The 5,190-nt window shown below is 53.5% G+C and overlaps 1 pseudogene; it reads right to left on the bottom strand.

Annotated features, from left to right (window-relative positions):
• LOC119308148 overlaps positions 1-1,853 on the bottom strand; it is a 4,793-nt pseudogene extending 2,940 nt beyond the window's left edge.
• Positions 1,854-5,190: the final 3,337 nt, after the last annotated feature.

Below are 5,190 nucleotides of genomic sequence, written 5' to 3'. Positions count from 1 at the left end.
TGTCGGTTGTCGCCTCCTCCGTGTTCTGCTCGGCGTTGTTGCCGCCGCTCTGGTTCGTGCCTGTCGACGCATCCTCGGCGCTCTTGTCAGTCATTGCCTCCTCCGTGTTTTGCTCGGCGTTGTTGCCGCCGCTCTGGTTCGTGCCTGTCGACGCATCCTCGGCGCTCTTGTCGGTCGTCGCCTCCTTCGTGTTCTGTTCGGCGGTGTTGCCGCCGCTCTGGTTCGTGTCTGTCGACGCATCCTCGGCGCCCTTGTCGGTCGTGGCCTCCTCCGTGTTATTCTGGACATTCTTGTTGGGGTCTTCCTCCGGCTTGGCCACACCCCCACCTTCCGTCATGCCGCTGTCGTGAGAGAATGCGAGGTTCTTGGACGGCGACTCGGCCCCGGCTACGGTGTCGCCGTCAGGCTTGCCTGCGGTGGTGCTGTTGGCATCGGCATCCGTCGCCTCTGCGCTCTGGTCGACCTCCGTCGTTTGCACGGCCGGACCGCCGTCTTTGTCCTCCTTGGCGGCCTTGTCTGTTGCCGGCGTCATGTCGGCGTCGCCACCCTTGACGACGCTGCGGGTCAAGCCGACGTCCGTGTCCTCCCCGGCCTTGTCCGGTGAGACGCCCATCGGGACGTTGCTCGTGGGCGCCATCATCCACGCGGCGACGAGGCAGAGCCCCACGAAGAGGACGACGGTGGCCGTGTGATGAGGACATCAATACAATTGTTACACCCACAGCCCCTGCTGCTATACATACTGGACCAATTACTAGAGCTCGTGCACGCCAACTAAATTACCAGGTACTTTCGTTTCTTGGTAATGATTCTAATGTTCATGAGAATATGATGCTGCCTAAATTGGATACATTTGTTTTGATTACAAATGAAGGGCCTAGCTTGGAGAAGGATGGACATTGAAGCAAGAACAAGCATGGAGATGATGGCATGCGCAAGGGGAACAAGAACAGAGTTACAAGTGATGATTTCAGGACTATGAAGCCACCATAATGGGTGCATGAAGCCTTGGACGAAATATACAAGATGCCACTTCATAAATTTCGTCCCGAGGCTATTTTAGGTGCTGCGTCACCTTATTATTGGGCCAGGCCCATGTAATTTCGAAATACATAAGTATAGGCTATTTTTAGAGTCCGTATGTGTGGGGAAACAAGAGATAGGGTTGATTTCGGACCCCTCCACCAAGGGCCACGAAATTCCCCCCCTCTTCCTCCATATATACAGCCCTTAGGGCACCGTTTAGACTTTGGGTTTTGTTTAGATTAAAAGTTCGCCATAGCTGCAACTTCGCGTACTTCGTTTGTGTTCAACGACCAGACAAAGGCGTCACAGAACCCCACCTTGATCAATAAAGCTTTCATCTTATATTCGCAATATCCAGATTGCAATCTCAGTTTCTTGCTTGTTCTTCGTTTGCTCGCAGGAAACAGACCCTCGTGGTCAGGTTGATCGTGCTCCGGCGTGGTCAATAACCTCTCGGAGTTGGTTTAGCGATTGCTAAGGCGCGACGTCCTCGCACGTTCGTAGTCGGATCGTCAAAGTCGACTTCCACCAAAGCGAAATCCACCATCTCATCGAAAGACGGGACACCTTTGCCTCTATCAAGTGGTATCACCGTGGCGCAGGACGACGTGGGCCGCCGGGCGCCACCGCCGCCGACGTCCAGCGGCAGCCTCTGGTAGCGATCTCGATCAAACAACGGCATCTTCCCTTTCCTAGCTCCTGTTCCAGCTGCTAGCTCATGCGCTAGGCCTGGCTTATCATGTGAAGAAACAAGAGTTAAACGTGCACGATCGGACAAATGTGAAGAAACGACATGAAATGTCCTGGAACGGCGACGCACCTCAATGACCGGGCACGATGAATCGCCGGATCGGCGGCTCCGGTGCTGGCCGGCGCTCGCATTCGACGGCGAGCGAGAAGGGTGCCTCGTTCCGGCAGGCAGCAAGATAGATTAGATATATAGACGTGCACCACCGCGGCTGCAGATCGATGTCGAGCTTTGTGCGCGCTTTGCTTGGAGACGTAGCGATGGATTATGAAATAAAAGTCTTTGAAATGGATCTACCGGAACCCTTTCTATTTCCCAACAAGAAGCAATGGGGCATGCATCTCCTCGTCCCTTGTTCTTTTTATTGGGTGGAGGGGAAAGCAGTAGCAGGAGGAGCCAAGTGTGGAGAAACGGGGGTGACCGACCACCAACGCCACTCTCCCCGGAACGCCCTTAATTTGTGGCTCCATCCATTGCCATGCAAAACTCTGGGTGAATTCTCCTCTTGATGCAAAAACATCGCGCGCATGTCTATCCATCAGCTGGACTAAGCCCGACCTAGCCTTGATTAGTGTCAGAGCCTAAACAAGCTCAACGGTGACGGAACAAGCGTTGAACCCCCAATGTACCCGTAGCATATATAGCAAGCTAACTGAAATTCCTCAATAACTTCTACTACTCCACACCTATTTTTTTTCAAGCACACGCAAAAGACTTGCGCGCTTTCTGTATTAATAAGAGAGAAGAGTTTATAAATGTTACAAGGCACTGATAGTCAGTGCAACCACAGAGAAGCAGAACTTAAGTTACATCTCTCGCTATCCCACCTATCTTAGCTCTCATCCACAATTCGAAATCATTTTTTTCAAAACGGAGGCAAAATATTTGCCTCATCGATTAATTAAGAAGAAGAGAATTGCCCAGTTAATTAACGAAAAACCGGACGAAAACAGATACATATAACCACATACAGACTACTCGCTAAGAAAGAAACTCCATGACACCACGATCAACCCGACAAACATACATAACATGCAACCACAAACCCTCACGGATCGACGTCGCAACGAAACCGTCAACGAAACCACCAAACGCCACCAAATTCACAGAGGCGAGTCAATTGGAGATGGATGACGAAGAGACTGAGCATCCTCCATTAAGCAGCCGCGGACGCCTTCCTAATGGCGTCACTCTTCTTGCCTATGCTCCTGATAGCCTTCTTCACCTTCTTCATTTTGCCTGAAGAAACGTCCTCCGCCAGGAGGCAAGCAATCGACAATTTGAAATCATCATGTATGCGACGTGTAACCATGCAAGGCATAGTTGCTACCTTGTCAAAAACACGGCTGTTTTGTTCCAGCCAAATGCAGCGTAGCACAAGGCAAACCAGAGTGTTTATCTTCCTACATCTTCCAGCAGTACTTGCATTGCTCAACATAGATTTACGCCGACCCCGGAGGCACAAATTCACGATGTCAGCTATTACCAGCACTAAACCCAACAACTAAACTAGTTACGCCATTCTCTTCTTTTCACCACCATTGTCCCCTTTTTTAGCAGCTCCAAAGTGAGCATATAAGCCCTAAGTGATTGAATTGAAGATATTTTTTTTTGAAAGATCCAGCATCGACGACATTCATTGATAATAGCAGAGAGCAACAGAAAACAACAAGGTGGTGAAGGTCTTAGGACCAGAAGACCCGAAGATCAAAGAAAAAGAAAAAACACTAGCCCTAATAGCTGCAGCACAACACTCCATACAATCCACACTAGACAGCGCAGCTCCGACTTCGACGTTAAACTACGAAGAAACTAGGCAAGGTTGGCGTCACGGAGGACCACCGAACGAACCACCGGTCGCGCGTCGTCGTATACCACCAGGCCCCGCCACACGGCTTCGACTTCACAACAATAGACAATCGAGGCAATCCCACGAACATGCCGGAGAAGAAGAGCCGACTACCACGGCCAAAGCCACGCCTTCGATATTGCTCACCGCCATCATTGTTGCCACAGAAGCCACCGTGCACATCCAGTCATAGGAAGCACCAAAGAGATTAAAGTCTAAGACGACACCCTAAAGAGGGGAACGGCGTTGAAGACGACGCCACCGCCCAACCCTGCAGTAGGATCTGGGCTTTCACCCGAAGGACTTGATCCGGGAGTAGAGGCCGTGAAGATTCCTCACGACGCATCCAAGGAGGATAGCGACGCCAACGGGAGCCGTCGCCGCCGGCCGACCATCACTGGCCAGGCTTTCGCCAAGTGCAACCACTCCCACGCAGCAGGCCGAGATCGACCCGTACCTCCATTGGACCGGACCCCCCCCCACACACACACAGCGGGCACGCCAACGCTGTGTAGGGCCACCAGCTAGCCTCCCGACAACGGGCCTGCAGAGACCAGATTGGGTCCTATACCCCGCATCCAACCACGGTCGGAGCCTCACTGCCCGCCCGCAACCCCGCGCAGTGCCTCACCAACGTGAGCCCCAACACACTCGCCGGATCCGCCTCTGCACACTGCATCCCAGGCCACCCGCTCGTCAGATCCGCCACACCGTTGCCAAGGCACCCGCTGCAGCAGCGAGCCACCCCGCCCCCGTGCATCCCCACGCCTCCCATCCGCCTCGCGCACCGGTGACCGCACGAGATCTGCGTAGCCCCGTGCCGCCTCCACGCGCCCGCGCCAGATCTGCGCATTTCTCCTCGCGCCTGTGCCTGTAGCACGCCATGGCGTAAGAGCCTCGTGAGCTCGCCGCACTCGCGCTCCGCCGAGCCGAGCACCAGCCCCCGTTGGATCGAGATGCCCGCGCCGCTCGATCCTGCACGAAAGGGACCAACGACCCTGTTGGGGAACGCAATAATTTCAAAAAATTTCCTATGATCACGCAAGATCTATCTAGGTGATGCATAGTAACGAGATGGGAGAGTGTTGTCTACGTACCCTCGTAGACCGAAAAGCGGAAGCGTTATGACAACGCGGTTGATGTAGTCGTACGTCTTCACGATCCGACCGATCCTAGTACCGACCGTACGACACCTCCACGATCTGCACATGTTCAACTCGGTGACGTCCCATGAACTCTAGATCCAGCTGAGGTCGAGGGAGAGTTTCGTCAGCATGACGGCGTGATGACGGTGTTGATTAAGTTATCAATGCAGGGCTTCGCCTAAGCACTACAACGATATGACCGAGGTGAAAATCTGTGGAGGGGGGAACTGCACACGGCTAAACAATCAACTTGTGTGTCTATGGAGTGCCCCTCCCCCGTATATAAAGGAGTGGTGGAGGGGAGGGCCGGCCTCCTATGGCGCGCCCAAGGGGGGGAGTCCTACTCCCAGTAGGAGTAGGTTTCCCCCCTTCCCTAGTTGGAGTAGGAGAAGAAGGAAGAGGGAGAGGGAGAGATGGAAAGG

The sequence above is a fragment of the Triticum dicoccoides genome, chromosome 5B, assembly GCF_002162155.2.
Source record: "Triticum dicoccoides isolate Atlit2015 ecotype Zavitan chromosome 5B, WEW_v2.0, whole genome shotgun sequence".
In the NCBI taxonomy this organism is placed as follows: Eukaryota; Viridiplantae; Streptophyta; class Magnoliopsida; order Poales; family Poaceae; genus Triticum; species Triticum dicoccoides.
The sequence above is the reverse complement of the archived record's forward strand: the minus strand, read 5'-3'. Positions and strand labels throughout refer to the sequence as shown.